The sequence below is a fragment of the Euprymna scolopes genome, chromosome 16 (assembly GCF_053919585.1).
Source record: "Euprymna scolopes isolate OS-2025 chromosome 16, ASM5391958v1, whole genome shotgun sequence".
Lineage (NCBI taxonomy): Eukaryota > Metazoa > Mollusca > Cephalopoda > Sepiida > Sepiolidae > Euprymna > Euprymna scolopes.
Window position 1 is genome coordinate 71,981,346 of NC_136497.1, and position 26,079 is coordinate 72,007,424.

Here is a 26,079-nt window from a genome sequence, read left to right on the forward strand (position 1 = left end):
ATTATTTCAATAAATCTTATTTTTTTTTATTTTTTTAATTATTTCAATAATTTTTTTTTTATTTTTTAATTATTTCAATAAATCTTTTTTTTAATTTTTTTATTTTTTAATTGTTTCAATAAATCTTTTTTTTTTTTTTTAATTATTTCAATAAATCTTTTTTAATCAACTGTAGGTCCTCTACAATGCAATGTAAACTACAATGTATTGAGGATTATCACATTGCAGGGAATGAAGCTTTGCCCCGGTGCACTGCGATGGATACCTAATTAGAGGAATCAATCGATCGATTTGATTGAAAAATTGGCGATTTTACCGATTTCAATGACAATAAGAATATGGGAGTGTGAAACATTCGTTGACAATCATTCAATACCGAGCAATGTTAGGGCTTCTTGCTAGTATACTATATTACTAGAATTTTTTGTGTTCTTCTCCATTATTGTAGCGAAATTGGGAGATTGAATATTGAACTATAAGTGAAATCAATGGTATCTACTAAACTTTCCTGTCGAAATAATGAATATATACAAAAATTAAGAAAAACGATAGGGTAGGAAAAATTATTAATAAAAGTATTTGTTGAAGACAATTAACGAAAATTGAGTTTTTCAAAAAAAAAAAAAAGAAAAGAAAAACAGACTGGAAGGTTCTAATTGTAACAAAAGACAATTAACTATATTCTAAAAACTGAAACACCCACTCTTTGTCGGTGCTTAAACCTAAACGTGGATTCCATGAAATAACCTTCTTTCCGAGAACTGCACGTTTGTGGAAATCTATCCCGCTGGTCTGCTTTACAGCTGACTACAATATTGTCATCTTCAAGTCCAACGTAAACAAGTTCTTATTGAACCGTCCTCATAAATAATCTAATTATACCAAAGTTCCACCACAAACGTTTACTACGCTACTGTATCAATGACTACAGAACACCCATTAACACTTATCCTCGAGTGGTTTCAGGGCCTTCATATGTAGCGACCTCATGTAAATACAACAAAGAATGAGTGCTTAATGCCAAACTTCTAGAGTAAATGTTGTATTGTGGCAATTACTCTATCAATCCTCTTAATCCTTAACAGTGAATCTAACAGATTGCCTAATACTTAGTTTGCTTGAACTTGTCATTAGAAAGGTCAATTTCTGCCAGATTGGCTCAGTAGTTTCTGAGAAAGCTTCTAGGGTAAATGTGGTATAGTGGTAACTAACGCTTCTAAGCCCTTACTGTGCATCGAACTGATGCTATAATACTTAGTTCGCTACACCTTGTCATGACAAAGGTTCATTCTAAACTTCAACTATATTAGTATAGTAATTTCTGAGAAAAATTGGATACGGAAAGACCCACAGACAGACAGACTAAGAAAATTTTAATATAGATAGAAAACATACGTAAGTAAGCTACGCAGAAACGTTACTATATCGTTCTCCGAATGAATTTGGTAAGATAAAATCGCAATTTAGTTCGATTGTAACGCAGTTGCATGCGCCGAACAGTACCAAATTACCTTACTGAGCATCGGAGCGGTAATTCCAGTAACAAGTAAGTGTCTGGTCATATTCTGAAGGGTCCATCACGATACGAAGATAAAAATGTAGCCAAGGAGACTTATGGTTAGCCCCTGAAGCTTTGAATGCACTTTATTTTTAAGTCGATCAAACTAATAAAATTTGCCCCTACTTACAATAAGGTGTGTGTGTGTTTTTTTACTATACAGTCCTGTAATCTATTTGTTAAATATAACCTTCATGTACACGGGTTGGATAAAATTATGGAAACACCTTGAAGCAATAGTTTTCTGATGACAACCCTTCTATGGAATCCAGCCGTGTGACGCTCGCGGTGAACAGTTTTTGTTTAAACGGGATTATACAAATGATCATTAAGCTCTGCTATGATTTTGTGTGTCGTGGTTTTGTGCCCGTTCTTCACAATCATTACAAGGGTTCTACAGTTTCTTTTTGACAGCCTCGGCTTTCTTGCACAATTTTATTCATATGAGGATGTTTTCCTTTATTTTTCATAGACTGTTATCACTTTTGAGAGGGTGCATCTCGATACGGTCATCTCTTTCGTTACAATAACACCTGTCGTCCGAACACCAACAATCTGCCCCCTTTGTAAATCTGATAGAGAAATCTCATAGGGAAGGAATTCAAACACACAGACAAATTTCCTTTCTTATTATATATATATATATATATATATATATATATATATATATATATATATATAAACTGTGTCCATCGCTTTATTGCAGATTACAAAATAATCAATATTTCAGTAAATATAAGTTATAAAAAGCTGAAAATTACACCATCCAAGGACTGTATAAGGTGAGATAAATCCTAAAATTTCATCAAAATTCATGTTATATTTAAAAAGTTATGTTATTTTTTTAATATTCACAGTTTATATATATATATATATATATATATATATATATATATATATATATATATATATATATATATATATATATGGCAACCTGGGGTAATTCCATACCCACTCGGATGAAAAGTCGTTCAGTTAAAGGGAATAATTGAATGCTTTAAGAAACTCTTCTGAAGAAGATGCGTTTGTAGGTGACTTCCTCTGAAAGTATTGCAGTTGCCTCTGCTGTTTATAGTGAACATTAATTGATTTAGCGGCACAATTAAGAGCTATCCTGAAGTAAGCACAACAATTCCAATTTTCAGTCATCCTTATACTTATACTTATGTACTCTCTATTGTTCTAAATTTGTTATTTACTGTGATTAATATATATAAAAAAAAAAACAAGAAAGAAAATTAAAAATAGTTTAGGAGTGCTCTGATATTGAATTTATGCTTTGTAATTTATGGAATTTCGTAAAAGATTCCAGCACATAAACTAATGGGTGCCTAACAGGAAACAGGCTTCCTTTATACATATTTCAGCCTCTCCCGCGATTTCTTACCAGTGAAATTGCGATTATTTGATATTTTGTCAATCCTAAGAAGACTATAAACGATTTGTTCATGAGTTAATTGACACAAATGCTGACTAGGTCTGAAAGAAACAGACAAAGATCTATCAAAATTCAGATTCAATGGAGAGAACCTGACTTCAGCTGAATGTCTGCAAAGATTTAAAAATTGACGGAGAAGAGAATGCAGCAAACAAAAGGGAGGCCAGGATCTCAAGAGCGAAGAAGAGAATGCAGCAAACAGCGATGTCAGGGGAGGAGGGTAGAAAGGCTCAGGATACCGGTACGAGAAGGTAAAAAGTAGTAATGGACAGACAGATACTGACATCACAGAGCTATAAAGGAACAGTGGTTACCCAGATAGTGATGGTGACTCTGAATGGGTTCCTTCCAAAGAGCAAACATTTTAAGAGTGTATTTGCTGCTATGAAGTAAGGTTTGTGCAGTTTTTCTTTTGTAAAATGCAATTGAAAGTTCAATATTCTCTCTTCACCTATTTTCGCTTTTATAGGTATGCATATACTATGATATTAAATAAATGCTCAGTTTACTGGTTGGCTTTATTTCTATCTTAATATGTTGATATTTCCCACATTCTGCAATTCTCAAACGGAGGCTATGGAATTACACCATTTTCATATGTATTCAATGATTTTTATTTTTTTCAAAATCAAATTTTCCACTTTTCTGTTTGATTCTATTAGATCTTGGTCTGTTGTATGAAAACTGAACTGGTTGTAGTTTTTTTTTAATCTATATCAAGAGTTGATATGTCTTACCTAAGAATCAGAATTCAACAAATAAAAAATATGGTATGGAATTGTCCCAGGTTACCCTATATATAATTCCTTGTTTTCCTTTCCCTCGTCCCTAAAATAATCTTTTGTCTCGCCGAACTAATGCTTTTTCCTTGCTGCAATCCAATCAAGCGTAATCGTATTTTTTTTCCGTAGAAAGATCTTCTACCTAAAGTGGTCTTTGTCAGGTGTACGACAGCTGTGACGCGCATTATTCTCTCTCTCTCTCTCTCTCTCTCTCTCTCTCTCTCTCTCTCTCTTTGTTTTTTTTTTCTTTCTGTCTATCTATCTCTATCTCTATATATCTATCTATTACATTCTAGCTTTCCAAGACACATACGTAAACTTATGCACACCCACATGCGCACGCATACACATACGCAGACATGAACACATTTTTACAGAAATAGCGAGTGCATCTGATGTTCTCTTGCATTGAGTATATACTAGTGTACACTCTGTTAAAAATATATATCCATGCTTCGCCAGTGTTCTGACTAGCTATTTATATTACTAGAATTTTCCTGTGAAATCACAGAACTACGCCATTAATTTGATTTTTAATATACAAATTATCATATTTTTCTATCTTTAAATAGAAACAATTATCATTGATTTTCTTTTTATTTAAGATTGGATGATTCCGAATTCATTTTGTGTCGTGGCAAAAATCTGAAGTGATTGCTTGACTTTTTACCTTGCTTTCACGCTTCCCGTGTTCACTTGTAATTGTTTCTCTCCCAGAGATATAAAAGACCACGTGCTTTATTTGATATATTTTGCCTACATTGAATTACACGAACACACACCAGATATATATATTTATATAATTATTGTTATTTTATATATCTACATGAAATTTTAGTTATCTATTTACAGTATTTATTTTGACAGTACTCGATACGTCAATAGAGCTAGGTAGTAAGGTTTGAAATATATATGGTAATTAAGCCACAAAGGGTTTTTTTCGCGTTTCATCTCCCTGAGGAATCCATCAGGGTATTGCATGTTGCTTCGTGTTTTTAGTCGCGTGCAAGCGACTCTATAAGTCACTCCGTCGGTCGGTCGGTCGGTCGGTCCGTAACACTTTTGTGCTTGGCCTCAAAGGTCTGTTGATGACGTTCTTAGCTTTTTAAGCTTTTCGGTGGGGGAGCAAATAAATACCAACCCCACACATAAGCCCGTGGTCAATGTAAGGGCAACCCTTCATACCAATTGTCACTATCCAGCTCCCCTACTCCCCGGGGAGTTGGTCCCCATTTCCTCTTCACTCCTCACATTAAAAATCGGCCTCGTGCCTAATTTGCTCGGTGGGAGAGCAAATAAATACCCTTTTCTTGGCCTTTTGGTCAAGATCAAAGTGTAGTATCTGTTCTTACTACATGCTGTACTTATTGTGATATAACGTGGGGGATCACTTTTCTGTATTAATTTAATGTAAAATGATCACCCATTTTACAACCAGTTAGTCTCAAAGCCATTCAAGTCATTCTCCAGATAATTCAAGTTGTTTTTGAAGGATTCCAGTTATTTTTTAAGCATTCAAGTCATTCTTAAGGTCATTCAATTCATCAAGTTCATTAAAGTCATTCTAAGTCATTTACTTTTTATTTATTTAAGTCATTTCAGCCCATTTTTCTGTCATTTTAGTTTCTCTTCGAGAATTTCATGTCAATCTTACATTCACGCATTCATTCATTATACGAGAGAATGCGACTAATGGCTATCGGCCTTGTAATATATTATCAAGGTATTGAGTTTGCCAGTCAGCAAATCAAATTCTTTGTTATTCATACACCCATTTCAGGCAAGTATTCACTTGATCTTTAATTACACGTTTGGTCTCGCTTGGATCATTTTTCTCTTTATTTGTATGTTGGGAAGAGACCTAGTTTTAATCTAGATGTTCTTCACTTACATTTTATTTTATACTTGTGTGTTTGTTTATGTATTTTCTTCCTAATTTATTATTATTATTATTATTATTATTATTAGTATTATTATTAGTATTATTATTATTATTATTATTATGTTTGTTCTCGTTTTTATTATTATTTATTCATTTTTGTATGCAAGTATTGTTATCTTAAGGTAAAGTTTGTGTTGTGTATACATAGGTTTGTTATTTCACTCTTGCAGTTTAAAAGTTTTGAAGTTCTTTAACGTTTACGATTAATAATTTGTAATTCAAACATAGTTTATACGGGTTATCTAAGATTGTACATGTGATGACCGGCTCTACTATTTTCCAAAGAGATACTAAAATTTGCTTCTAACCAAAAGACAAGTCACTTTTTTATTTGCCGAATACGCATTTGTATCGATTACATATACACTCGTCATTTTGTGCATGTTAAATAAAAATACACATGTATTTGCTGTCAAACAAGAGAAAAAAAAACCCAAAACAATATTGTATATTTTGATCAAACATGTTTTGATAAAATAATAATGTCAAAATACCAAAAAATGTATATTATGATTTGATGCGTCTTACAAGATAGGTGCGATTGCAACCGTAACCTGATATCATCTCTTTCTTGTCTGTGACCCCGCTTGCTAGCCTCGCATTTGAATATCGTCATCATGATAATGATATATGATCATTGTTGTAATAGTATGAGAAATGAATTCTTTTTATCATATATATATATATATATATATATATATATATATATATATATATATACGTCAAAAACGACATTATTTTTGCACCAACCTAATTTTGACGTTCAGCAGTTCTTCACCGAAAGAAAACCAACGAAACGTCACCTAAGAAAGGAACCCCCCCAAGGGCCCAGTGCTCTTTGCACGCATCCAGTGAACGTCTGGTTCCTGTTTTCTTTCTTTGATCTTTCTATCCTCCTTGACTGTTCACGAATATTTGGTGTGATAGACACACGTTAAAGTTTTCATGATGTTTATGTAAGTTTTTCTTTGCAAAGTAATGTTTAAATATATGCAATAAGTATAACACTCTGTACTTCGAAGAAAGACGGTTCAACCCGACAAGTGTGCAGGCCGACCTAGGGCAGGGTCGTTGTGTTGTGAGCCGATAAGCGAGTTGCCACATTTTCTAGAGTTGCATGAGTTCGTTTATTCCAACAACCTGCAACAATAAAATAGAATATATTAGAGCGTACAAATTTGGTATTTAATTATACGAATACTGTCAGAATACAATAGAAATTCTATTATTATTTTTTTTTTATCTTACAGGTGTGTTTGAGAATTGGAATGGATATAAAACGTAAGTTGAAAGAATAAGCAAACACAACTTCAAAATTTACACGAGAGTTTCTTTACATGCGAAAACCTTTGGTCGAAAATGATTCACTGAAAAAAGAAGTTAATGTCTGAGTATTTGTGCAAACAAACAGCGTTCGTCTGAGTTTCACTCCTGATCGGAAGTGGAACACATACATCAAATCTGTTACCAAAATCGCTGGAAAATGTTGAATGTCTCTACTGCTCCGGTAAGTATTTCACTGCTGATGCAATCGTCTATCTGTATAAGAGCCACGGACGCCCTAAAATGGAATACCATTACCAGATCTAGTTAGGAGCTGCTCGGCACGCCATATTCTGCCTTGATAGAGTTAAAAAACAGCTTCGAAAGCTAGTAGATGATGTCTTTTTCTCTTTCCTGTAACCTCTTTCACAAAGAAGAGACCTTGCAAGCCTGTTTCCGTTCTATCGCTATTTTCATGACAAGTGCTCGACAGAGCTCTAACTTATGGCTCCTTTGCCAAGCTTTAAAAAAAAGCACTCGGTTAGCTACATAGGATTCTCGATTAGCTATATAGGATTCTCCTCACTCTCTATACGTGCCTGAATCTAGAAGCAGACCCCATAAAGAAATCTTCTTTCCTAGAACTACCCGTATTTGGAACACTGTTCTACTGACCTGCTTCCCGCTTGAATACAACACGGTAGCCTTCATATCTAATGTAAACAAGTTTCTGTTAAGCTGCCCCCTAAATATAAAAATTCTACCCAATTTACACCATTAGTGATTATTAAACCACCACCTTGCATTCATAAACCCTTATCCTCGAGTGGCTTCCCAAGTAAAAAAATAACGAAAAAGAGATGCGTTTTAAATGTAATGTCTCCTATTTTTTATGCTGCCGAAAGGGGATTGCAAATTTCACTATTATGATGACTGTCCGTATGCATTTATGATATGAATGCTTCATCTCCCTGTTGCAGATATTGACGGTGTGAGACTCGAAGAAAGCAACCCTTGTCATAGACGTGCGTGGCAAGCAGAGATTACGTCATTGAATCCTGGCAAATATGCATCAAGAATAATGGTGATTGCATAATTGCGCAAAAGAAAACATTGATATATATATATATATATATATATATATATATATATATATATATACATATATATATATATATATATATAACTACTTAATTTACTCACATAAAATTAATATACGAAAGTATAGATTTATGCGTAAATTTAAGTATTTACTTCAAAAGTGCTCAATACGTAGTAAGTTATAAATTGTATATGGCTTAATCGCCATATACATTTTATAACTTACTATATATATATATATATATATATATATATATATATATATATATAAGTAATCATGTCGGGGTGTGTGTGAAAACACTCTACAAAACTTCTCTTTTAATATTTGGTCTACAGAGATAAATTTTATATATAACGTATTCAGATCTGTAGCATACTTTCGATTTCGTTTATTTATTAGGGAAGAGTTGCTGCTAAGGGGTCAAACCAAAACAGTTTTTCTTGGGTGGGTAAATCTTAAGCATGCTATTACTTTTGCACATGAGCAAAATTAAACATGCATATCTCAAAGTCACTTAATTTTTAACTTTTCGTATCCATCTCTCGGTAGCTCAGACAGTAACAACGCTGGAGAGATAAATAACAACTAAGGCTGGAGTGGATGGTAACGAAGTAATATTTTTTATAACTTTTAAAATCATTACTATATATTGCATAATAATCAATAAAGAATTGTTCCTATTATAATAACTTAGACATCTGTATGTATTAATATGTGATATTTATGCGCATATTTCGCTCGGGTAACGTCTGGCGGCCTGCTAGTTTTTAATATTTGTCTGAATGCTTGATTGCATAAACGACCACCCACAACCATATTCAAAATGGCGTTTTAAAGTGACTAGTATAAGCATCGTAGGTAATGTCTTCAACATATCATACGTTTTTTTTTTTTATTTCAATTATTAAGTGATTATCGGATTTGCTTTTATAAACAATAAACAGTGGCAGCCATCTTAATTTTTCCATTAAAACAAATTATATCGGATAACATTTCCACCGAGACACACGTAAACGTTATTTCATTTATATTCGATTGATTTTCGTTACAAAACAATACATTTTAAAACAAAAGAAGTATTATTTTGCATATGTTAACAGATAAATAAAAATATTTATATAAAGAAACAACAATAAACTAAAGTGTGCAGAGAGGAACAATAAAATTGTCGCTACAGAAAAAGACGATATGATTCCATTTCCGTTTGATGAAAACCGGTTTTCTATATTGTCTTTTTTATTGTTGCAGACTATCTTCTAGTCGGCCAGTTGTGTACAAATCCCAAGAGCGATAGGAGCCTTCTATCATGTCTGAAAGTGACACAATGTTCAAATCCGGGTGGCTCAACGTTTAAGGGCAACCCTCAACGCATTAGACGACCTACGTTTATGGTCTTTGATGCGGTTTTAAATGAGGGCCACATCATGTCACCTTAATTCTTCGAAGTCGGCTTGAAAATCAACACCAAAGTGTACCTGGATGTGCTGAAGAGTGTGGTGGCCACTGCTAAACTCTGGGTATTGCAGCAAGAATAGGTGCCGGCTCCCAAGTCCAAAGAGACTCAGACTTGGCTTCAGAAGTGCTACTGCCCCACCTCCTTCTCACTGCCCACCTCCTTTCCCGACATGGACCCGCTTGACTAATTCGTTCGGTCATACATCAAGAACATCACCAACATGACCTCCCACAACACCAAAGTCAGACTGTCGCTGCCATCCTGCAGTTTTATCGTTCTACCTTGTAATAATAAAACTATTAGACTACGGCACTTGCATTAAAATGGGTCTGTTGATTCGAAGTCACCACAAATGAATGCCATACCTTCATCGAATTTTGTGGCGTCGAACTTTGTGGCGCTTTGTCATACGAAGTTTTTTTTTCCGAAAGCGAAGGCTCCTATTTTTAACTCAAAAAATTGAAGAGCTACGAAGATCAAAGTGTTACCATTATAACGAGCGACCTTTTGTACTCCAGAATTTATTATTCTATATAGTTAGCAACATTTTTAATGCCAGGAATTTAATGACACATCTCTGCTTCTGGCGCATGGCCAGGACAGGAGTTTCTCTCTTTGATTCTCACACCATCAATATATGCGACAGAGAGATCAAACTTTCAGATCATGTTCAAGCATCATGACAATGCAATCTGTCATCCCCCCCGATCCTTTCGGGCAGAATAAAGAATAGGAGGCGTTACTTTTGGAACGGTTCTTTTCTTATTAAGATACGTAAAGTCAATCGTACAATTTGGTACATTTTACTATTATAAGAAAAAATTTACTATTATCATTATTATTATTATTATTATTATTATTATTATTATTATTGGTAAGACAAAATAATACGAATCATACATGTTTACTATAATTATTTCTCATGAAAATAAATAATACATTACCAATTAAAAAAAAGTATATTTCATTGCGTTTTAACGTTCTTTAACGTTCTTTGTATTTAAAACATTTAAAAAATTGCTCTTGACATATCTAAGGCCTTTGATAGGGTATGACATAAAGGTTTACTTCACAAGATCTCTAGCTATGGTATAGCTGGAAATGTCTTCTCAATTATTAAATCATTTCTTTCTGATAGGTTCATAAGAGTAGTAGTTGAGGGGCAAAAATCAGAAGCTCACAGTATGAATGATGGTGTCCCTCAGGTGTCCATCCTGGGCCCAACTCTTTTCCTGATCTACATTAATGATCTTCCAAATCACATCCTTACATCATTTGTAGACATTTATGCTGACGACACTACCATTTATGGTAGCACATCTAAGACAGTAAACGACCAAGTTCTTTCTCCTCTGATCTTGAGCAGGTAGTACAATGGAGAAAGGAGTGGCTGGTTACTTTTAATGCATCTAAAACCAAGCTTCTCTCTTTACATCATCAACATTCTGATCCACATCTGGCATCAATTGAAATGAATGGCTCTCGTCTTCGGGAGGCCTCAAGTTTTGGCAAGCTTCTGGGCTTGACCATTACTCTTGATCTTAAATGGAACACGTACATCGAATCTGTTGCCAAGGCCGCTGGAAAAGTGGTGGGATCTTTCTATCTATCCAGTAGATATCTCACTGCTGATGCAATCTCTATCTATATAAGAGCCAGGTACGTCCAAGGATGGAATACTGTTGCCACATCTGGACAGGAGCTGCTAGAAAGGACTTGTCCTGCCTTGATAGAGTTCAAAATAGACTTCGTAACCTCGTAGGAGATGCCCTTTTCTCTTCCCTGCAACCTCTATCTCACAGAAGAGATGTTGCGCGTTTGTCTCTGATGTATCGTTACTTTCATGGAAAGTGTTCTATGGTCCCCCCTCGCAAAACTTTCACAAGAAACACTCGTCTAGCTTAAAACACTATCAATAATTCCCACACTCTTTATCTGTGCCTAAACCTAAACGTAGATTCCATGAACAAAGCTTCTTTCTTAGAACTGCACGCCTGTGGAATTGTCTTCCGTTTTCCTGCTTTCCGGCTGACTACAATATGGTTGTGTTCAAGTCTAACGTAAATAAGTTCTTGATGAGCCGTTCCATATAAGTTATCAAATTTACCAAATTTTCATTACTAATGATTACTATAATGTGCAATTTCTACTGTACACTCTTTAACCCTTATCCTTGAGTGGCGTCTTGGCCTTGATAAAGTGGTGATTCCTGTGTAAAAAAAAACAAAAAAAAACTGATGTTTTTATTGTTTGTATTAGTTTTCATAATAGAATTTACGTTAAACTGTAGCATCTGTTCTTATACTTTACGTAATCTTTTTTTCTTGTCGGTCAGTTATTGATGAATTCTTTTACACTGTACCAATATATAAAACAAACGAAATCACTTTCCATAATAGTATTAGCGTTAAAAGTTGTATTTTTTCTGACGCCATATTTAATTGTTTCTCTGCTCGATCAGTGAACTATACATATTTATAGATTGATGTATAAGAAAAACAAAAACAAATAAAATAACCTTTCTTTCCGGGGGAAAAAAAACATGAATCTTCTTTTTTTCTTCGTAAGTTAGCCAAATACATATTACTAAAATCCACGAAAAGGAGGTTTACAATCGCTGTAACAGAGTCGTTGATGTTAGGAGCACCAGCAGCAGCAGCCGCATAAACATATGCAAATGGTCAAGTCGGATGACGTCACAGCAGAAAGAAAAGAACACATGTGGACGGAGAAAGTTGTTCAGAGGAGTAGTGTTCGAGAAATGACGAAAGAATCGGGTGTGGGACGTGGCTTGTGTTCGAAGAAGCATGAGTTTGAGTCACATGGGCGACGTTACAGAAGAGAAGAAAAGTCGTAAAATGCTTGAGAAGAATTAATAGACTATTTAAATATTTAGAAAAAATGTGTTGTTGGAAATACCAGGTATAAAGTCTTTTGTTAAAAAAAAAAAAGTGAGTCGATTTTTTATCCTTTCTTCTGTTTTCTTGAGACAGAGTCTACTACATGTTGGGTCCGCTAAAAATGTAACGACGCCGTCAAAAAAAGAAAAAAAGTTGTACAGCGTTACACCACTACTGCATGTGGTACTAGGAGGTCTATTTTATGGCATATTCCATGATTTACGTTTAATTTCATTAAATTTCCTAATTATTTTTCTTCTATTGAAAATCTGATAGTTACTTTGTTTAAATGTTCGTCACTATTTCATATCTTCATTTTGAAAGCAATCATTTATGAATAAGCATTAGTTTGCAAAACTTGATACTCAGTTTTTGTGAAAACATTTTCTTCAATTACATGATAACAGCATGATAAATATCAGCAAAAACGAAAATAAAAAATAAATGTTTTAGATTTCACAGTGCAGATAACTGTTCTATAATATATATATATATATATATATATATATATATATATATATACTAGCAGGGATGCCCGGCGTTGCTCGGGTGTTTGGAGGTGTATGCTGTGCAAAAAAAGCAAAAAAACAAAAAAAATGGTTAATTTTTTAAAACTTTGACCCCTATTATGACCCCTTAAAATTTATTGTTTCGGGCTCAAATCACTTTATTAAGTTAGATCCATGTTCAAGGAACCTATATCTAAAATTTCAAGTGTCTAGACCCAAAATTGTCGGAGGAGTTTGGTAGAGTTCTTAAAGGTCAAATCGTTGAAATTTGACCCCTTAACAGCAAAATTTCTGGCTGACACCCATCACATCGATTTTCCCAAATCTCAGTACCCGGTATTTCAAATTTCGAGTCTATTGACTAAATATTGACAGAGTTATTGCGTAGGGAAATGTACACAGACAGACAGACAGACAGACAGACACGTTCACTTTTATATATATATATATATATATATATATATATATATATATATATATATATAATTTTACTAACAATAAGCACCAATAATCATGCATAAAGGAATGCTTTTTCAATATTAGAACGGGAAAATTGGGGCGGGTCATTTGTTTTTTAGCATTACCAATGGGGGATTACTCTTGTACAGATTTTAGATTGTTTAAACATTTTGGTGGTGAGGAATTATAAAAACGCAGAACTTACAACGTGCTTAGCTAAGTACAAGTGACGATAATTGACTTCACCCATCAATCTATAGAATACGAACCAAACAGTTTTTCTCACCCTGACCTAACCCTATGTATTATTTAAAGTTTGCAAGAAGGCAACAAATATGAATCCTAAAGAATGTGTATCCTAAAAATGCAGTATTTAAATCTATATATCTATAAAAGTGAACGTGTCTGTGTGTGTGTGTGTACATTCCCCTACGCAATATATCTGTCAATTTTTAGTCTACAGACTCGAAATTTTATATACAGAGTACTGAGATTTCGAAAAATCTATGTGATCGGTTTTCGACCAGAAACTTGGTTGTTAAGGGGTCAAAGTTCAACGATTTGACCTTTGAGAACTCTACCAAACTCCTCCGACAATTTTGGGTCTAAACACTTGAAATTTTAGATATAGGTTCCTTGGACATGGATCTAACTTAATAACTTGGTTTGAGCCCAAAACAATAAATGTTAACGGGTCATGATAGGGGTCAAAGTTTTAAAAAATTGACCTTTTTTTTGTTTTGTTTTTTTTACTCAGCATATACCTCCAAACACCCGGGCAACGCCGGGCACCCATGCTAGTATATCTATATACCTATGAAAGTGAGATTTTCTGAGTATGTCTGTGTGTACATTTCCCTACCAAATTACTCTGTTAATTTTCGGTCTAGAGACTCAAGATTAAACATAAAGGCTATTGAGATTTGGGAAAATATTTTTAATCTGTTTTCGGTCAGAAATTTGGCTGTCAGTGGGTCAAAGTTCAACGATTTTACCTTTGAAATGTCTATCAAACTCCTCCGCCGATTTTGGGTCTAAACATTTGGAATTTTACCTAAACGGTAGTCAAAGATTGGGCAAGCTTTTTACTCAGCTTTTGGCCGGAAAGTTGGCTGCCAAGCAATCAAAGTACAAAAGAGTTGACATTTGAAGTCTCTAGTAAATTACTCGGCCAATTTTGGGTCTAAATTTTTGAAATTTTACATAACTGGTATTAATACATGCGGCAAGCATTTTAATCAGTTTGGGGCGAAAATTAGGCTTCCAAGAGGTCAAAGTTGAAAGAGTTGACCTTTGCAGATTCTACTAAACTCCTCCGCCAGTTTTGGATAAAAAAAAACTTGAAATTTTAGATGTAGATAACTTGGACATGGCTCAAACTTTTTATTTTGATTTAAGACTAAAAGATAAATGTTAAGAGGTCAAAATTGGGGTCAAAGTTTAAAAAAATTACCTCTGCGGTCTAAACATTGAAAATTTTACATAAAGGGTATTCACACAAAATGGAAGTTAGGAACAGTACATAGGACTGATATTTCGGCAGAAGTGATCACTGTCCTAAGAAAACTCACGATTTTGTGAACCTAAAAAATAACGTTTATGAATATTAATGCGTGCATTTATTTTTTATTTTGGAAAATGTGTAGTTTAGTTTTTAATCGGTAGTTTTAGTTTTAAATGTGTAATTTAGTTTTAAATTATTTGCCAGACAAAAAAATATAAAAACTATTTATTTTTTTATATAAAACACATTGTTAGACCCAAAGGCTGAAATAAAACCGGAAAAACATTTCATTTTTATTATTTTTTTATCATTTATATTTATTGTTATATTGCTTTTTAATTTTGGCCTTTCTAAGGTTTGGCAGATTGGCCTTTTTAAGCTCTTTCATGAACTATGTTTTTGGCCACCATATTTTCTTTGTAATGAAAGAGCGTAAAAAAGGCCAAATTTGGCCTTAAAAAGCCAATCTGTGAAATCTAAAAAAGGCCAAATTTTAAACGTATAAGACGTGCACATTAAGTCTAATAAAAAATGATAATAAAAAATAAAAATGATTTTTTTTGTTTGTTTTTTGGGTCTAATGATGTTTTATATAAAAATAAATAGTTTTTATAATTTTTTAGTCTGCTAAATAATTTACGTCGATAAACTACACATGTACCTTTATTTATACGAAAAAAGGAAAAAGTGAAAATTGTGGAATTTAAAGGGGGCAGTAGATCTTCATTCTTTTAGATATTAAACGACGCTTCGTTTAAGGAATAAAATAAAACAATGAAATCTTTTCAGTGTTTTTCGTAAGTATATTTTTTTAATATTAAAAAAAAATCAATAAAAGCCAAACATTTTTCTATCTACACGGAGTTATTTTTCCAGCTAGAAACTTAATGAAATTACCAAATGATATTTGGTGAACGTTTTTTTGTTTTATGGATAGCATCTAGGGGCAAATAACTCTAAAAAAAGTTATAAAAAAGGTCGCTGTTGGAAATATTAATTCAAGAATAAATTAAATTAAATATATTATCAATATAATGGTTGTTTTAAATTTAACAATTTTAATACTTAAAATAATTCTCTCGCTAAAAACATTAACTAAGATACCGCTATTTAGTAAAATCGATTTTTCTTAATGCCATATGCAAATAAGGTGATCTCTTAATTGTATATTTTTGCAAGTATATATATATATATATATATATATATATATATGTAAATGAAAGATTAAAGTAAGACACGTTTTGTATATATTAATATATATATTAATCAAATTGTGAACAAACAAACAGACAGAAATACGAATTTATATATATATATATATAATACAGTTTATTTATATTTATATATAATACAGTTTGTTTCATAATAATTAAATAAAAGATGATTTCACACTTTGATTATATATATATATATATATATATATATATATATATATATATATATATTTAATTTTATTTCAGTATTTAATTTGTGTATTTCTGTTTTATTAAATGCTAGCTTTTTTTTTCTCGTACATAAATGTTTATTTATCTACCGAGTTGATTGCAAAAATAGATTACGAATTGTACTCATTTTTAGTTCGTGTGAGGGGAATCTATCACCATACTTTCCCTTAAACACGTCTGTTGGACTTTTATTAAGTACAATACTTAATAGTTTTTTTTTTAAATGGAGAGTAAGAAAACGCATTGTGGATGCGTTATCGGCAGCTCCTGTTACTCTGGCTTCTTATTTGTCCCTCAGTCCTCATTTTTTAATGAGTGATTTTTCTGACAAAGGGAGAAGAAAAAACTGCTTTCTAGGTTGGCAGTATTTTGTGCGAACAGTTGGCTGAGATGGCGGAAATTTTCTGTTTCTATGTCTATCCTTGTACTCATTTCACTAGTAAGGGTGCTGGAGGTAAACGTTTTGTCTGGGCTGACGTTATCCGCCTGATAGTCAGGGACCCGAACCTTGGATAAACCACTAAGGAGGCTGTCCTATCAGCAGGTGCAAAGTACTGGGGCTGCTGTATTGCCATTTGGTGAATGGATTCTGGACCATGCAGTAGCTTCTGGTGGGGCCTCTCGATGCCATACTAGTGGGTAATTGTTACGGCTTAACCTTATCATTAGCTACAAATAAAAAAAAAATTCTTCGTTTCGTTTTCTCTCTTAATTTCCCCTCTCTGTCCTGCTCTAAGTAAATCTGACGACCTAGTCCACAAATTTCAAAATTTCATCATGACAAGTTTCAAGAAAAAATACACGATTAAACCCGGTTCTCCAACTTCCAACGTAGACCCCTACTACCATGTCTCCTTCTCCAACATCAGGGGTCTACGTTCTAACCTTCCAGAGCTTGAAACCCAATTATAGGACACTAAACCAGACCTTTTATTTTTGAGTGAAACTGGCATTGGACAGGCTATTTCCCTAGAAGAGTTTGCAATTAAAGGATACTCTAACTTAACTTCTAAATCTGACCCCCAAGATCGCCATGGGCATGGAATATGTGCCTATATTAAAGATAGCTTTCCATGTGGTAGGGACATCTCCAGGGAAGATCCTAACTTACCCTATATGTGCTTCCGGGTTGCTTTAGCTCACACTACGGCATTTTTATTTACTCTCTATCGCCCCCACAACAGCGGAGTTACTATCTTTAAAAGCATATCTGAGAAAATTGACCAAGTCCTATCTGCTTATCCTTCAGCTAACATTCACGTATGTGGAGACTTCAATGTTCACAACGTCGAATGGTTGACCCACTCAAACAAGACCGATGATGAGGGGAGGTTCTGTCATGATTTCTCCATTGCCTATGACCTCACTCAGATTATTCAGGAACCCACCCGTGTGCCCGACAATGACGGCCAGTATGCGAGCCTACTAGACCTTTTTCTCACAACTTGCCCTGAACTATGTTCAGTTTCTGTTCTGTCGCCTCTTGGATCTTCCGACCACTCTGTTGTATCAATTAAGATAAAAATGAAACGCAATAAGTCTCCAGACGTACCTCTCCATCGTACAGTATATCGATACACTAAGGCTGACTGGGATAGCTTCCGTACATTTATAACTGATCTACCTCTGCAGTCCATATTTAAAAAGGATGTGTCCTCTATAGTATTAGACCTGACGGAATGGTTAATTGTAGGTATTCATCGTTTAATACCCTCGAAAAAGTCTCAGCAAAAACCTAACAGCCAGACATGGTTCTCTCCAGAATGTGCTACTGCCATTGCGCACAGAAATAACTTTTTTCCACTGTTTCCAACGTAATAGATGTATGGAAACTAAAGCCGCTTTCATGACTGCCAGCAACCATTGTAAGAAAGTAATAAAGAGCGCAAGATGGTTGTATGTTCAATCTGTTAAGTCCAAAGTAGCTGAGCAGCGGCTTGGTTCCCACCAGTTTTGGCAAATAGCAAACAGAATTCTGAACAGAAGCGTGTGCTCCATCCCAACTATCATCAATGGACCTGAGGTAATCTCGTCAGCATCAGACAAAGCCAAACTCTTTGTCAAGAACTTTGCAGCTAATTCTACCTTTTGCGATCAAGGCCGCCAATCCCCAATATTTCCTCCTGTATCTGAAAACACACTATGTGATATACGTATATCTGTACGTGATGTTGCCAAGCTAATCAAAAACCTTGATTCCAGTAAAGCAACTGGCCCTGACGGTATTCCAATTATAGTACTCAAAAAACTTCAACCTGAACTAGCGCCCATACTTACAAAACTATTTAAACGTTGTCTTAAGGAGAATAGTTTCCCATCTCCCTGGAAAATTTCATCAGTATGCCCTGTATTTAAGAATTCAGGTGATCGCTCATCCCCCTCTCAGTACAGGCCAATAAGTCTCCTGTGCGTCATGAGTAAGTTGCTGGAATCTGTGTTAAATACAGAAGTAATCAACCATCTCAACAAAAATAACCTTCTTAGTGACACTCAATATGGTTTCCGTTCTGCTAGATCTACAGCAGATGTGCTTACAGTTATATCTCATAGGATTAGCAAATCTCTCGACGGACGCAACCTTTCCAGGGCAATTGCTCTTGACATATCTAAGGCCTTTGATAGGGTTTGGCATAAAGGTTTACTTCATAAGATCTCTAGCTATGGTATAGCTGGAAATGTCTTCTCAATTATTAAATCATTTCTTTCTGATAGATTCATAAGAGTAGTAGCTGAGGGGCAAAAATCAGAAGCCCACAGTATTAATGCCGGTGTCCCTCAGGGGTCCATCCTGGGCCCAACTCTCTTCCTTATCTACATTAATGATCTTCCAAATCACATCCTTACATCATTTGTAGACATTTATGCTGACGACACTACCATTTATGGTAGCACATCTAAGACAGTAAACGACCAAGTTCTCTCCAATTCTCTCTCCTCTGATCTTGAGCATGTAGTACAATGGGGAAAGGAGTGGCTGGTTACTTTTAATGCATCTAAAACCAAGATTCTCTCTTTACATCATCAACATTCTGATCCACATCTGGCATCAATTGAAATGAATGGCTCTCGTCTTCAGGAGGTCTCAAGTTTTGACAAGCTTCTGGGCTTGATCATTACTCCTGATCTTAAATGGAACACGTACATCAAATCTGTTGCCAAGGCCGCTGGAAAAATGGTGGGATCTTTCTATCGATCCAGTAGATATCTCACTGCTGATGCAATTCTCTATTTATATAAGAGCCAGGTACGTCCAAGGATGGAATACTGTTGCCACATCTGGGCAGGAGCTGCTAGAAAGGACTTGTCCTGCCTTGATAGAGTTCAAAATAGACTTCGTAGCCTCGTAGGAGATGTCCTTTTCTCCTCCTTGCAACCTCTATCTCACAGAAGAGATGTTGCGAGTTTGTCTCTGATGTATCGTTATTTTCATGGAAAGTGTTCGACTGAGCTTCAATCTATGGTCCCCCCTCGCCAAACTTTCACAAGAAACACTCGTCTAGCTGTAAACACTATCAATAATTCCCCCACTCTTTATCTGTGCCTAAACCTAAACGTAGATTCCATGAACAAAGCTTTTTTATTAGAACTGCACGCCTGTGGAATTGTCTTCCGTTTTCCTGCTTTCCGGCTGACTACAATATGGTTGTGTTCAAGTCTAACGTAAATAAGTTCTTGATGAGCCGTTCCATATAAGTTATCAAATTTACCGAATTTTCATTACTAATGATTATTATATTGTCCAATTTCTACTGTACACTCTTTAACCCTTATCCTTGAGTGGCCTCTTGGCCTTGATAATGTGTTGATACCTTCCAATGTGAACAAGTTCTAATTGAATCGTCCCCCTACGTAATCCAATTTACAAAATTCCCACTGTTTACTATGCTAAAATCACAATGACTAATGTATACCTATTAACCCTTATCCTTGAGTGGCCTCTGGGCCTTGATAAGTTGTGACACCCATGTAAAAAAAAAAAATATATATATATATATATATATGTATATATTAAATATATTATCAATATAATGGTTGTTTAAAATTTAACAATTTTAATACTTAAAATAATTCTCTCGCTAAAAACATTAACAAAGGGCGAATGAACTCTTTTTCTGGGTCAACGGCCAACTAGCACCGTGTATATTTGTGTGTGTGTGTGTGTGTGTATGTGTATTGGGGTAGAGAAGGCTCCCGTAAGCCGTGGTGAAGGCAACCTTTCTAGTAGAAGCAAATCTCTGATTTAAAAAACCATAAAGCGGAAGACCAGTCTGCAGTTTAATTTGTTGCTGGCTATCTTGTTCTTGCTTGTTGCTGGATCTCAACATTTTGAACCGAAAGAGAGACTTAGCTGTCGTACAAAGCTAAGACTCTGTAACATCATCTTTGTATAGATACTCCTTCAGGCATTTGGGCTCATGGACTTTAAGTGTCTGAGGGAGTGGCACTCGTCTGACAAGACGTTGCAATCATCATCATATATATATATATATATATATTAGAAAATTTCTTTTTGCGAATATTTTTAATAGTTAAATCATTTATTCATATTCCACCACGGCACGCCCGAACATGGGTCCAGCTGGTTTAAAATACAGTATAACCCCGGGATGCGGTGGCCATAAGATACGTTTTTATCAGGTTACGATGTGAAATACGATGTTTTTCCGACCCCTGGGTCCGGTATTTACCCCGCCTTACGGTGTTATTTATAATGTTATTTGATTATATACATATTATATACTGTAATCCCATAAATTTGATTATATACATGAGTATTATATACTGTATTCTCATAATTTTTTAATGCCGTATCATGGGATTTGCTATATATAACTGACAATGTTACGTGATAAAGGACTGTCCCCTTTTCATGTAAGTAAAAAAATAATAAATACAAAATATGTTTACAATTCCAATTGACGATTAAATTCCTTATTCAACTTTTCACAGAAACAAATTTCATTATTACATTCCTTTTCCATATACAGATATGTAGGCTAAACAATTGCAATTCCTTATTTCAATAACATTCTGTATTTATTTTAACTTATGATTGGAATTTTCAATTCCAAATCTAGCTTCGCAATTTCGAATCCTTGACTATCCTATTTCATATTTACATTTAACTAATTCCCTATTTTTTTACTTACATGAAAAAGGGACAGTCCTTTATCATGTAACAACAAGTGCTTTAACGTTAAGATAAAATAAACATAAATCTTCCATTCAGTCGTTTTGTAATCATAATCATCGGAAAAATGTTAGAAACGATTGGATTGAATTTACCAAATTTTTGTCTTTAATGATATTAAATGCTTAAATAGTCAAAACATCCCTCAGCGGAATAAAGATTAAAGCGTGACGTATAAGCAACTTTTCATAATGTTTTCAACTTAATCATGATCGAGAGAATGAGAGCAGAAATATTCCGCTGCTCTACAAGATATACCTGAAGAAAGTCAGAGGTTACTTGTCGAAACCTCATGAAAATAACACTCAATACAAGAACAGTCTGGATAATCCAAATAATACGAATTATCAATTCTCATCTAAAAAAAAAAAATCAAAAACATTTATACCAAAACGATCGGATTCAGTATTAAATAACATAAAAAAGATTGATATGCCGTATAGCAAAACAATTTAAATTATGTAAATAATTTGTCATTAATTAAACGATTATTTGATGGATTGCATTGTTTTGATTTCTCCGTTAATGTTAACTTTTTTTAAATTTTTAAATAATTATATCGCTGGTGGAATCTGTTTCCATGTATGTATGTATGTATGTATGTATGTATGTATGTATGTATGTATGTATCGATGGATGGATGGATGGATGGATGTATGGATGTATGTATGGATGAATGTCTCGCAAAAACTTTCGACAGAGGCGACGGATTTTCACGGGATTAGTACTATTTTGAAGATCGGCCATTCGGACGACAAATATCGAGAGATTGGATAAAAACAATAATTCCTTTACCCTTAGCTGGGCACTTTTCTACAAGAAAGGGTCGCTTTTTTCGCCGATATTTTCGAAAGTAATCGCCTCTTTACGATTGTCTAGCCTTAATTTAAATTTACGTCACTTCCGGTTTGGCGATAGGCGCAACAGCTAACGCGTCACGTTTTTTTTTTCACTTTTATTTCCTTCTTCGCGGTACGAGTTTGAGCCTACCTGCCTACTACCACTTTTTATTTTATTTTTTTTTTTTCACTCACAATTTTCCTTTTTTTTTTGCGCTCACAATTTTCCTTTTTTTTTTTTGCGCTCACAATTTTCCCTTTATTTTGCGCTCAAAATTTTCCTTTTTTTTTGCGCTCACAATTTTCCCTTTATTTTGCGCTCACTATGTCCTTTTTTTTGCGCTCACAATTTTCCCTTTATTTTGCGCTCACAATGTCCCTTTTTTTTGCGCTCACAATTTTCCCTTTTTTTTGCGCTCACAATTTTCCCTTTTTTTTGCGCTCACAATTTTCCCTTTTTTTTGCGCTCACAATTTTCCCTTTTTTTTTGCGCTCACAATTTTCCCTTTATTTTGCGCTCACAATTTTCCCTTTATTTTGCGCTCACAATTTTCCCTTTTTTTTGCGCTCACAATTGTCCTTTTTTTTTTTTTCGCTCACAATTTTCCTTTTTTTTTTCGGTCACAATTTTCCTTTTTTTTTGCGCTCACAATTTCCCTTTTTTTTGCGCTCACAATTTTCCTTTTTTTTTGCTCACAATTTCCCTTTTTTTTTTGCGCTCACAATTTTCCTTTTTTTTTTGCGCTCACAATTTACACGCACCTCTTTTTTACGCCTCACTGGTTCGATCCTGCCTGCCTACTACAACTTTTTTTCCTTTATCTATTTATTTTTTTTTGCTCAACACATCTACAAACATCCAGGCAACGCCGGGCACCCAGTCTAGTATAATGATATAATACATGGACAACCTCGGGTTGCCTAGCTAGTTCATTAAGCTCATTCCGTCGCTCATTTTTCTTGTTTGAATCCTTTTGCTTATGTATTAGATCATTCAGTGTGTTTTTCTTCTTATTATTATTCTCCGTCTTATTATTTTCACACATGTTCTTCTTCTTTCTTCTTCTTCTTTCTTCTTCTTCTTCTTCTTCTTCTTCTTCTTCTTCTTCTCATTATTATTATTATTATTATTATTATTATTATTATTATTATTATTATTGCTGTTGGTATTATTTATATATTTTCTATCACTTATTCCTGTTTTTACTCAGTTATAAGGTATATAATGCAGTTAATACAGTTTATTTCATAATAATTAAATCAAAGATGATTTCACACTTTGATAATATACAACAAAGAATAGACTTTTATTACATTTCATCGTTTATGTCTTAGTTAAGGAATAACATTAGATTAGACACGGGATAAATCAGCTTAGATTTACATATATATCAATAGCAGTTACTCATTATTCAATCTTATGATTATAATAGCGCGTTTTTCTTTTTCTTCTTCCGTAAATATAAATTTTCGTAATCGCATATCTGCAAAATTACACATAAAATCAAAACAACAAAACTTTCTTTTTTCTGCTTTTGTCAGAAAAGCAAAAACAGTATAGAACAACCAGGGGTCACTTTGACATTTCGAAAGTTATTTTTATCTCCCTCTCATGGCTAGATGATGTGACACAAGGATTGGAATGTCGGATTGAAAAACTAGCGACTTAGAGAAAGAGGACCTGCAAAAATGCCTGAAAAACGCAGTCGGCATTCCCCCGATAAGACCGCTTCAGGCAATTAACAATAAACTAACCTTTTCTCCGTAAATCTTAGGAGGTTAGATATATTATATTTAGACCAAATTAACATATGTTGTATATGTGTGTGTTCTATTTGGATTCAGAAACGGCTGGGCTGATTTTTATGAAATGTCACTCAAATGTACTTTATATGTCTGCCAATAATCTTTAATAAGTATCGATAATCGATTAAAGAAAAAAGTTCGATTTTAACCAAAGTTAACACGCTTATACAGCCTAACATCACACGTGCATTTGAGACGGTTTGTCCCCGCACAAGTAACGAGCCTGGTATATAAAATCCGCAGTAAGTACTTTAATAAGGCAGGGGCACGTACAAAATGAATGTTTCTGTTTAGAGCACAATCGAGCCATTATACTTGACTTTTGCATTTTAACTTTAATTCAATTCATTATGAAAAATTATTTCATAAAATCAACAGCAGGTTCTTTAGAGTGCAGTGTAGACTACAATTTTATTGAGGACTAAGTCACTGCGCGAAAGCATTTAAGATTCTTCCTGGTCCACCGTGTTGAGTTCCTGGCTAGAGTAGACAATCGATTTGAGAGAAGAATGAACGATTGCAACGATTTCGATAATAAAAGGTATTGGAAGTGTGGAAGATTCGTTGATCCTCATTCAATCCCGGGCAACGTAGGGCGTTTCTGCTAGTTTTGAAATAAAAAGAATAAACATTTTTTGACAGACACGTAATTGGATCATTGTCCAGTGCATTCAAAATTCCGTACATGTGTAAGAAAATTAGATTCGAAAAAAATATTTGTAAAACACATTGCATATAAGAATAATCTCTGCCTGTTTATCAGTATTTCCTAAAGCAACCCTTGCTAATCTCTTTTATCATAGAAATCGCTCGAGACGAGGCATGAAACCACTTGATGTAAAGCGCTAGCAAGAACAAAACATGATTATTGCAAAAACAGGAGATGCCTATTGACCTTAGTCTTGAAAAGATTAAGTGTAGGTAGAAGGAAAACAGTTAAAAGGAAAAGATTTCCACAATCCTTGGAAAGAATATTGGAATAGGAATTTGAATACCAATGAGGTATTAAAATAAAGACTTGGTTTAGACCTATAGACCAACTAGTCAAACGAGCTGGCACAAAGGAAGCACAGAATGGATCAAACAATTCTGAGGAACACATGGCATAATAGTATTTATAGAAAAGACTACAAACACCACGCATGGGTGTGTGTGTGAGAGAGAGAGAGAGAGAGAGGTTGCAGTGAACGTACGTGACCAATCAAATTGCAGATACGTTTCTGCAATTTATCAGGAAATTTCAAATAGGATACTGATTCACCAGCCTAAATATGACGATAGTACTCCATACATAGTCTTAAGAAACCCCGGGGTACAGCGCAACCTTGGTTAGGAAATAGAAACCTTGGAATGGCAAGTGCTCGTCTGAGCTCCAGTTTATGGTCATCCCTCGCCAAACATTCACGAGAAACACTCGTTTAGCTGTAAACACTATCAATAATTTCCCCCACTCTACAAAAATCATTTTTTCACTGTAATCTGATAGAGTTATACTTAAATATTTGTGAAAATGTGAGAGGTGTGCTCACTTTTGTGAGACACTGTATGTGTTTTAAAAAATTTTTGACTACCGTGTAATTTCAACGTGTTCTGCTAGCTATTCTTCTTCTTCTTCTTATTATTATTATTATTATTATTATTATTATTATTATTATTATTATTATTATTAACGTAGATTACTCATTTTTTTAATTGAGTAAAAGTTAATATTGAGTAAAAAGAATCGTTACTTTATATTGAATTTTTCACAAAGTTGTTATCCTTTACGACGTCTATTTTTCGTTTGCTTTTATTTATGTACTCGTTTATTTGTTGTGCTTGTGTAAATGCCTCAGCGATGCGATTACATCATGAAAACCGACCGGCCATGTTGGAAATCCCGTCG

General features: G+C 34.2%; 1 long non-coding RNA gene and 1 pseudogene across 1 annotated transcript in view; both read left to right on the forward strand.

Annotated features, from left to right (window-relative positions):
- The first annotated feature begins 2,999 nt into the window (after nt 1–2,999).
- The window catches only part of LOC145296265 (uncharacterized), an 83,889-nt gene continuing 60,809 nt past the window's right edge, over nt 3,000–26,079 (forward strand). Inside the window, exons 1-2 of the long non-coding RNA XR_013869986.1 lie at nt 3,000–3,390; nt 6,971–7,227. This is a non-coding gene — a long non-coding RNA (uncharacterized LOC145296265). The remainder of the gene's footprint in view (nt 3,391–6,970; nt 7,228–26,079) is intronic.
- Nucleotides 5,080–5,206, forward strand: LOC145296450 (U2 spliceosomal RNA; annotated as a pseudogene).